Source organism: Lissotriton helveticus, chromosome 8 (genome assembly GCF_964261635.1).
Source record: "Lissotriton helveticus chromosome 8, aLisHel1.1, whole genome shotgun sequence".
Taxonomy (NCBI): Eukaryota; Metazoa; Chordata; class Amphibia; order Caudata; family Salamandridae; genus Lissotriton; species Lissotriton helveticus.
Genome location: NC_136069.1, coordinates 1716681477 through 1716692832, shown reverse-complemented (window position 1 = coordinate 1716692832; position 11356 = coordinate 1716681477).

Below are 11356 nucleotides of genomic sequence, written 5' to 3'. Positions count from 1 at the left end.
GATTCTGTAATGGCCTAATCGTGTTCTGTTGTGGATTTGTATTACAACCCTGCCATGGCACATTGGGAGAGCCGTACATGATAAATACTGCCAAGATGGGAAAGAGGAAAGCTGTGTTAAGCCTCCAGGGGGAGAAAAGGAATGTGTGGGCAGTAACGCACACTGCAGACAATTGTTTCCTAACTGATATAGATAATCTTCTTGAAGACTTGGAGACTAAACTGGGGGATAAGACCTTGTCAACATCTGGGGGGATCCACAGGCCAGTAAAATTAGCAAAAATTGTTGGGGGGAAAAAAGGAGAATTTCTCCGGCTCAACAGCCTAATAACCCCAATATTTTCAACTTAAGGAGCTCTAGTGGGATCCCCCATGTGGTCAATTTCTCCCATAATTTACTGCGATCCACCCTAAAAAGCAGTGCTGTAGTCTATAAATAGTGGAACAGGGGTGGGTGCTTCTTGTCCATTTGTGTGGATCAATATGCCAACGCTATGATGTTGTCCATGGTTGAGGAGTATGGACTAAATCCTGACTGTAAAAACAGGAGGATTCCTTTTTCTTTTGCCCATGACTCCAGCTCGTCCAAGAGGACTCTGGCGTAAGCCTTTGCTTCTAGGTCAAGCAAGGCAACAAACCTGTAGTTAGCTGGGTTGTAGCGGTCACCTTTTTAACTGATAGGAAAGAGTATAGAGCCTCTCCAAGAGCACGGCATTGTTGAGGTGATAAAAACGTAATTAAAAAGGGGGGTTCAAATTGATGCACAGAAATCCTGATGCTGATTTTAATACTGGGGCAGGAATCCCGTTTGGCCCCGATGCTTTATCTTTCCATATTTTATTGATCTCTATTACTTTGCCTTCGATGATTGAAATGCCTTGAAGGGGGTGACACGGAGCATTCCCCGCATCCAGTGAATCGGTTGAGTAGAGATGTTTGACATACCTCCTACAGGCTTGTTCGGTGACCCAGGTCTCCTTTGTTATTGCTAGGTTGTCAATTTAAGTACCTCCGCAGCCCGGACTGGTTCTTCCCCTTCGAAAGAGAAAAGACTATAAGCCACTCTGTTTCGATTTGCTCCCTTTCACTTTTTCATACTTTCTTTTTGTCGGATAACCTACAGTAATGGAATGCCCAGCAATTGGTTTGCCACCTCTTTTCTTGGCATCCAAGGCCCTCCGAAGAGCGCGATTACAGTTGATTCATTCCTTGAGATGGCGGGGAACATATGATGACGTTGCAAGGCTATTACTCGGATCTTGTATGGTGCGTTCCCCAGCTTCTGTTGAAGATCTGCGATGAGAGCTTCACAATCACCTATCACTGAGGTTGCGGTAGATGGCTTTGAGCCGAGTTTACTCTTCTCCACCCACGCTGACAGATTATATCCGAGCTTATCTGACCGTTTGATTCTTTGAAGAACCTTGTACCGCTCTTCTCCTGTAGTTTCCCCAGTCGCTTGGAATGAGACCACTTTAGGGGCTTATAATTGTAAGGTGGCACCAGGGGCCTGTGTTTGCTTTCGCCCCTGTCATCAATTTCAAAATGTACAAGCCTGGCTGCGATCAATCGTATCACTGAGCATTAAGGGCCTCCATTTTCCCATCGATGGATTGCAGGCTGGCTTGGATTACAGCTAGTGTTTTTTTCCAGAGCGGTCAGTGGCTCAGAGGTGGCATCCAGCTCTGAGTCCAAAGCAGCAGTTTGTAGCGGTATTCCTGATTTATGCAGTTCAAAGTTTAGGTTTGACTGATTCTTGTCTGTCTTTCCCATGACGACAGGACTGCGATGACACTACCACAGAGGCAGCACATATCGCCCCACGATCACACCAGCACCAGATCAGACTGTACGAGGTATCCAGCAGGCACTGGACGGCTGGGGGATGCAGGGCACACCACCAGGCACTATATGATCTGTAGGCCTGTGCGGCCTGGCCTCACCGCGCCAGTAGGGGCCAAGTCAGAGCTACCGTAGACAAACGACCAGTCCCAGTGCCCAACGTTGACTGCTATCTGGAAGTTGGCCTGATCTACAAGTTGGTGCAGAGCTGAACTTTTCGAACAGGTGTGCCTGAGTTTCTCCAGCGTAGTGTGAACCAGAAGTAATAAACACAAATCACAAACTGGAACTCACAAAACAATTAATGTATCCACACTGTTTTAATTCACAATGGGATAAAGTATATTCAATATACAAGACAATTTATCATGAAATTTAAGACGGTTGCATAGTGCCCTGGGGGAGGGAAGGGGAGGAAGTGATAGTCAAGTGAGGATGTGAGGATAGAAGGAATTGGTGACAATAAAATCAAACCGTTGGCGATATTATATTGACAAATTAAATGCAAAACAAAAATGACCAGAGGTTCAAGCATTTAAATGAAATGTCATACTTCACAAAGTACAATTACTGTTACAATGGTGGCGTGAAGTTGACACAAGGAAAGGTAGTTGTCGACGTTTCGACCCTCTAATGTACGCAGGGATAAGTTGTGCCCTTGCAATGGGGTCTTCTTCAGGACCAAAAGGATGGGGCAGGCAACCTGATAAAGATGTGTAAAGGGAAACTAAATTATTCAAAGGGATATGAATTTTAACATACTAAAATCAGGGTAAGCACACAATGGACATTTGGAAAATCATCATTATCTACGTATATTAATTGCTCCACATGAGTGGGCAGGTCGTGCCCAGAGGGTGATGGCACACCTGACCCATCTCCGACTATAACAATGAGTCAACTCCTAATGGTTTGTAGGAATTGTAGACCGGAGCGTTAAAGTCCGGCAACTACGGTGAAAAGGAAAATTTATTCTAACCATAGAATTGGGATAATTAATAAGTCAAAAGTACCTGCAGGGAAAAGATCACAAGGAGATACGTGGTGACATCTCATGGGGTTCTTATCGTTGATACGTGTCTGCGAAGGGAACACGTAACAATTGAATTGGGACATTTAATTTGGAAATAATTTACACTGTGACGTATAAAAAGTTACACCGACATATGGTAGAACTGGCTTACCGACTGCCTCGAAATGATGGAGGAAATGCAGTTGTCGGTAGAACGATTGCACCTAAAAATAAGTAAACAGAGGGGGGCGGGCTGATCAATATAAAGCAAGTGGGCCATTGCCATGTCTGTGCACAAATGAAGACGACGCAGTAGTTAAAAAAAATCCGTGGTTGACAAATTGTGTGTGCGTGGATGGCAAATGACTATGAAAGCAAGGCAAAACTGAATTCTTTGGTGCCAGCCACTAAGATGGCTACACGTCATTGGGTATGGGCTCCCAATTAAACACAATGCAGGCGGAGTCTACTTTTTGAATCAATCTTTTTGATTTTAATTTTCATTTAGTTTATCATTTTTTCATTTGTTTAAGCGGATTTTTCACATTTCCAAAAGAAAACATTTCAACACAACATAGAATCTACAAATATGAACTTTTTTCAATACTGTACCCCTTAGTATCATTCCTACACATTCTCTCTCCAAAAAAAAAATTCTCACATAAAACACATTCACACTCAAATATTCTAATAGCAAAAATATTTTCTGTACAATTTATATACAATTTCTACAAGAACCATAGTATACAGTTTGTGAAATACATCGATCTGAATGCAAGTATCATTTATATTTTCCTTACGGTTCAAACAATAATAAGGAAAATATAAATGATACTTGCATTCAGATCGATGTATTTCACAAACTGTATACTATGGTTCTTGTAGAAATTGTATATAAATTGTACAGAAAATATTTTTGCTATTAGAATATTTGAGTGTGAATGTGTTTTATGTTGTGTTGAAATGTTTTTCTTTTGGAAATGTGAAAAATCCGCTTAAAGAAATGAAAAAATGATAAACTAAATGAAAATTAAAATCAAAAAGATTGATTCAAAAAGTAGACTCCGCCTGCATAGTGTTTAATTCGTATGTGGTTGATATAAATAGGAACTGTGATTCATATTGGCAGCATCGGCAGTTGTTTTGTAGTATAATTTAGCCACTAAGATGGCGGCACATTATGTGTCGCGATGCTGGGAGGCTCACGGCACGCCTCTGATTAAGGAAAGAGGCAGAACACTCCGACGTCGCAGAAGATCCCACAAAAGCAGCATGCAACTTCAGGTAAGCTGCTGCATGCGCATGGAAAAGCTCCAGTGAAGACGTTTGAAATTGATAGTGTCAGTTAAATTGATGACGGTTAACTTCCCAGGATTCATGAAAGCTTAGATAATGTTACTTTTCAATTGAAAATGGCCCCATCCAATCGCCAGTAAAAACATTTATCACAGCGAAAATGTCACAAAAATACCGACTCTACCAACTGAACTTCATGCTGTAGTTATACGGAAGAAATAATGTGGGGCACAGGGGCTTGTTTCAATTGAAATGTCACGCAATTCTAAACGAGTGCAGCATACAGATGGAAGAGATAATGTGGGGCACAGGGGGGGCTGTCCGGATTGATGGACACCGGTGGGACCTCAGTGCGTGCTGAGTTTGTGCTTGTTTCCTTTTTTTCATTTGAAGGTGAATGTATTTAGAGAGAAATACCTGTGAGGCGCCTTGAAAGTCTTTTCTGTAACATCTTGTTCCTGTTGCGTTGACCAGTCGTGTGCTACTTGAGGTATCTAATCTCCAGTGTATTGTAGAAGGCATGATGAGGTTTCTCAGGCCCCTTGTACCCACTGTTGTGCGTGAGAACGTCTCCAAATCGTCGCCAAAAATATGTGTAGTAATCTGGACAACACAAGTGTTAGAAATGGGATCCCTGGCTGGCCAGGGCTTGCGCCAAAGTCAGTCATGGACCACCACTCCTAAGTCAGGGCAAGGGAGTTACACGCCAAGATAACCCCTGCTCACCCTCTAGGTAACTTGGCGCGAGCAGCAAGGCTAAACTTGGAGGCGATGTGAGTTGAGTATTTGCGCATGCACTCCAGCAACAACACCCAAAGGCCCACCACAAAGGAAACTCCACACAAGGTTATATAAAAATAGCCTTTGTATTACACCAAAACACATTAGATAAAAACACACACTTTACAATGTGCCAACAGGCACGGGCAGAATTTACAGGGGATATGTACAAGACAGGGCCACCTGGACCACTGTCAGGAATCAGCACTTTTAGAAGTAACACTTTTAGAAATAGCACTTAGAACATAGAACGTAGGATGTAAAATCACTGTAGCACACAACCAGTAACTACTGGTAACCAGGATCTCACTAGTACCACCTGCACCAGGAGAAAAACAACCACCTAAGTATCACAATACCTGTAGGGGTGTAAGAACATGACACATGATGCATAACATACATTCAGCGGTGTAAGGAAGGAAAAATACATGATGCATCAACAATACATTCAGAGGTGTAAGAACAAGGCACATGACGCACACAAACACATTCAGAGGTGCAGCACAAGAACAATTGCTCCAAACTCACATAAGTCACCACCTGTGACTGTCCCTAGGCCAACTGGCCTTGTGGGGGCTAGGACGCCCTGTGTCCCAAGTCAGGGGCCTAAACGGAGCAGTTGCCCACAAAGTGCTGGGCAACCGGTGCAACCAATGGTGGGGTCAATGTTGGAGCCTTACAGGCTCTGAAGCAATAAAATGTCCCCTCTTAGCCTCTCAGGGCTCTAAACAAATGACTGCCCCCTCTGAGCCTCTCTGGGCTCTGGAAACAACAGTGGGGCCTGTGAGCCTCTCGTGGGCTTTGCAGCGCAACTTGAACTGCCCCCTAAGCCCCTCTGGGCTCTATATCAATAATGGCCGCCCCAAGCCTCTCGGGCTCTGAACTTAAGCAATGGCCCGAGCCTCTCAGGGCTCATTAACACAATGCCCTCGGTTGGTGGAGCCTTTGCGGCTCTGAACAATCAAGTGCCCCCAGTAATTCCCTCGGGGACTCAGAACCAGGGGAGGGGCCCAGAGGAACGGCCCGCGGGGCCGCCTGCACTCACCGGCTGTGTGGGAGGTGGCGTCTCCTTTCCTGCGGCGTCTCCTCTCGCGGCTCTCCTCACGGGCTGCGGGGTTCTCCCTTCACTCGGGGAGCCTCGCGGCCGGACTTCTCTTTCGTTTTCCGGCTCCTGCGCTGTGCTCCGGGACTCTCCCTTGCTCTCGGGAGCCCCGGGGGAGGGACGCCGGCTGCGGGGCGGGACTTCCGGTCGGCCGCGCTCGGTTTGGGCGGCCGGCCAACCACTTCCGGGTCGTCGCGGGCAGCGCGGCGGCCCGTTCCAGGCACTCGTAGGCGGGGGATAAGCAGCAAATGCCGGGTGGGCACCGGCTCTTTTAAAAGGACAATAAATCGAGGTGGCACTCGATCTTAGGGCGGCAATGTCCCTGGCAGGGTGGGCACCTGCCAGAGGACTTCAAAATCGGCAACAAGCAGCAAATAAGCGGGGTGGGCTCCCGCGCCGCAAATGTGCAAAAAGGGGGATCCCCACGCCGGGGAATCCCTCGAGGGCGGCAACTAAGTGGCCAAATGCCGGGTGGGCACCGGCAGAGAGATACCGCGCTCCCAAGCGCTATAATAGCAAATAAAGGGCTTCCAGGCGCTTAGAGGCCCACAAGTACCCCAAAAGTCCTACAGGAGTGCAGAAAGGCAGGGGGGGCAAGGCTGGGCCAGGGGCCAGCTCACTGGCCCTCCAGGCAGAAAGGCAGTCCAAGTGGCGGTTCCTCCTGGCACCAGCAGCAGCAGCCCCCCTCAAGTAGGATCAGGAAAGAATAACTTCTATGGGGACACAGCCCTATTTTTATACACCACATTCCTTTGTTCTGGCACAGGGTGAGGGGAGAAACCAGTCGCAGCTGGTTGGTGAGCACTCTTAATGTGCTCAATCACCCTTTTCATTCACTGGCAGGGCTAGGGTCATCAGTCGCACCACAGGGGGCGGAGCCAGCATTGTCAGGGGAAAACCCAGCCTCATTCAGGACACAGGTACACTCCTCCCCAGCCATCAGCATGCTAATCTCCCACTCACCACCGGGCAGACCCATCCAGCCTTCCTGGAGCCTGGCATGCCAGCCAGCTCCAGCCAATCACGCGCCCGGCATATTTTACCCTAATATGCCAACTCCTAGAAGTGGCATTTGTACACAAGACACAATCATGCCACATACATCATTGCGAAGCATTCACTCTCACGAGTTCGCACACGTACCAAATTCGAGCCTGTACACCCCACGCATCAGGAACTACCAGGGACACATACATTCCCCATTCATTCCTATGGGAGGGCAGGCCTATCTCACCACATGTACTCAAAGTGCGCACGCACTTTCCTCTGGGACACAGGGAAAGTGCGCAGAACCCCAAAAATCACCATCACCAGGTCACCATTACAAGCAAAAAGTTTAGGGGTGAACCTGCTAGAAGGGCCAAGTCCAACAACAAGTATGATGAAGCCAACTTAGCTTTATTGAAGAGTAGATAAGCAGGTAAGAAGATCTCTCTCAGAAGTCCTAAGTATCAATTAATAATCCCACCGGGAGCAGCCTGCTAGCTGCTCAGCCCCATCCATCCATCCGTCACTCTGCTCCAGTCATTCAAGCATTCCACACTCAGCCCATACACCAACATTTCACTCAGAACACTCACACAGGCTGAGCAGCCAGGGACAAGTTAACATAAGAGATAGATAGTAATAGGAGAACACTACAGTATTCTAATCCTAATTCATTTTAATTAATTAAGCTGTTTACAGGGCTCCATCCAAAGAGATTAGGTGGACTTGAGAATGATAATGCTTATAAACTGTGTATATGTTTTTAAAGCGTGTGTGGCTGTAGATACACATGCTTTGCATACTTCTGCCATCTAGTGTTGGGTCTGGATGTGTGCAAGTTGTTTTTCTTTGAAGAAGTCTTTTGAGTCACGAGGTAGAGTGACACCTCCTCTTGGTGATAATGCACAGGGCATCAACTCAATTGTTAGACTGTTTTCTTTCCGCCGTCTGGTTTGGACGTGTGTGCCTGCAGTCTGGTTCAACGCTGTCACAGTCCTATTTTTGGTTGGTACAACACTATTCCCCTCATTGTCATTGCTTAGATCACGTTTTCCATTCTGCTCATTGAGCAATAGCTAGATCACGCATTGATTCGATTTGCTTAGGCCACGCCCCCCCCGCAGGGCCTCACCCTACGGGCTCTGCTTCAGTCTCCATCAATTTCTCAGAGAATGCCTTGCTGGTGATGGAACGACGCCCTTCTGTTTCTGCCCTCGAGGACACAAGAAGTATCTTCTACACCATATTTATAATGTGTGTTTGCCCCCAGAAGAAAGAGAAGCGGATTGCACCGTCTGCCACTCCTTCTGCTCCAAGAAAACCCTTCGAGACCATCAAGCACATTGACTCAAAATACTCTAGACATCTTTGGTCGTGAAGATGTCAAAGAAGAGGAAGAACACCCTCAGCCATCAATGGTATCCATAGTGGGCAGTTCAACTCCAACCTCGAGGTCGACCTGGATTTGGAGGAAGTTACACCGGCTCAGCACACCGAGAGCACAGTACCTCCTGTCCCTCAATGCAGTATGGATCACTTCAAAAAGACATTCAGCCTATCTGGTTCAACAGACGGAGGCTTTGGTTTCACTAATGCCTTCTGGCCATGGTCGGCACCGAGCAATGGGTTCCGATGCCTCACCCTCCGTCTCGGTGCCAAACACCAAACCAAGCAGAAGCCTTCGGCATCGAGCACTTCTGTCTTGGAATGCCACTCAGTACCTACCCAACCGTTGGTGCCGAGCCAACCATCATTGTCCACCGCTTTGATGACAAGTAGAGCTTTGGTGCCGAAACCTTGCTTGGACCTGAAACCTTTGATGCAGTCTTCCAAGTCTGATTCCTGCAAGCAAGTGGAGCCCATTCTTCATAGACTCCAAGAACAACTGCAAACGCAAATCCACATCCAGCCTCCTGCCGGCCGTATCCTGGCCAGATCTATGGCTTCGATTCCTCCACCACCAAAAAGACTGCTTTCTTTTCAGGAGGCTCTGGATTTACTGGTACCACCTAAACACTGGAAAAGGCCACTACCCTCTGCCTCTTTCTACCAGTGGTGTATGAAGGTTGTGCGGGCCGCCCCGGGTGTCATCACTGAGGGGGGTGACGAAAGTAAGAAAATATGTGTTTTAAACATATATTTTTGCCATTTTGTCAAGCCGGGACTGACTAGAAATTTCCGCACCGGATCCCACCTGACCTAGCTACGCCACTGCTTTCACCACCAGCTTCACCCTTTCCACCACAGTCTATTGAAGACCCACTAGATATTTCACCTCGGGGGTTTCCACAATATGATAATGGGCATGTTGGGGGACAAGACACTTTTGTGACACCACCATATATCGACCCCTGGGAGACTTATGATATCGACCCTCCAGGGGACACAGTCCCAGATTTGTATCCCACCTGTCCCTCCCCTCCTGATGACTCAACATCATATCAGGAGTTGATAGGCAGAGCTGCTGCTTTTCACGATGTACAACTCCATATGGAGCCTTTAGAAGAGACCCCATCATCTGCTCTTACGGCTACACAGTATCTACCTATGCTAAAGGGCATGCTAAGACACACAGAGGACATCTTTAAAGACTGTATTAGGACTAGAGTGGTAACGCTCAGGGTAGATAAAAAGTGTCAATCCTCCCCATCTGATCCCATCTACATCAGGGGCCAATTACCACCGACTCACTTGTTAACACCACTGCTCACAAGCGTGCCAACTTGCAAGCTTGTGAAGATGCCCCGCTTTGTGATGAAGACAGCAAATGTATTGATGCAGCAGAGAAGACGGTTGCAGCACAATCCGCCAATCATTTGTGTATTGCCAATTTAATGGGCCTACTTGCTAGTTATGGTCATGCTCACTGGGATGAGCTGAAGGACCTGCTCCAATATCTCTCAGAGAAACACAAAAAGCCAGGACAAAAACTTTCTCTGAAGCCAAGCGTATATCAAATACCTCAATAAGCTGTGCTTTAGACTCTTCTGGCCCTGCAGCTCGGTGTATCAACACCAGCAACTTGCTCAGATGCCATGAATGGCTCCTAAGGTCCTTAAAATGCTTTTTAATAAGGAACATCTGTTTGGTTCCCAAGTAAACCACACTCTAGAGATAATTTACAAAGACACAGAGACAGCTGAAGCAATGGGGGCCTCCAGACACCTACTCCCTGTGACTCCTTTCGCTGCCCTAATTATCATGGAGGTTCCAAGGCAGTCTCTTCCGACAGCTCCTACCACCGTAATGAAGGTCACCAGACCTCCCCTAGAAGTTGTTTCCGAAACTCCTATAGGGGTAACAATGCCAAGGGCAGCACAATACCGACTGCCAAGCAATGCCTTCCCTCTCCTATCCCCCGACCATATAACGCCTATCAGAGGTCGCTTGCAAGATTTTCTACCCACATTACAAACAATTACATCAGACCAGCGGGTGTTGGACATTATCCAACATGGTTATTGTCTGAAACTCATTACCACACCTCCTAACATTCCACCTTGCACTCAGAGGCTATCTCTGGAGCAGCAAACATTGCTCAAACAGGAAGTCTAAGCATTTCTCAAAGGAGCTATACAACCCATCCCTCTATGTCACCGGGATATACTCTGCATACTTCCTAATACCCAAAAAGGACAGATCTTTACGGCCAATTATAGACCTCAGGCTCCTAAACCAGTACATCCTGTCCGAACACTTCCATATGGTCCCTTTACAAGATGTGAGCCCACTTCTCCAATAAGGTGACTTTATGGCAACAGTAGACCTAAAGTATTTTCACATATCAATACAGCCAGCACATCGTAACTATCTGGTTTGTGGTGGGTGGCAAACATTCTCAGTTAAAATTCCTCCCTTTTGGATGACTACTGCAGCTCTGGTATTCACTATGGGCCATATGTATGAATATCCAGTTTTGTGAATCTCAAATTGCGATATTTTGCGATTTACAGTTTGAGATTCGCAAATCGGGATGTATTTTAAAAATCACTAACGATTAGTGATTTCTTAAAAATCGCAAAAAAATCTCAGAAACATGATTTGCGATTCCTTAATTGCGAAGTTCACAAATTAAGAAATCGCAAAAGCGGGAATCTGCAATATAGGTGCAGCCTGATGACATCCCAACCAGGAAGTAGGAGTAATTTGCTGCACCTGATTGCCTGAACCACAGTCAGAGGCTGTTTGGAGAGTGTGAGGAGTCAGCACAGCAGAGTTGTGGAAAAGTAAATTTTGCCATGTTCTGTGTCCCTACGTGTTCCCCATGCTATGTTATATGTGCATGATTAATATGCATATGTATTCCCCATGATCGATTAAAGACGCAATTACAGTTGT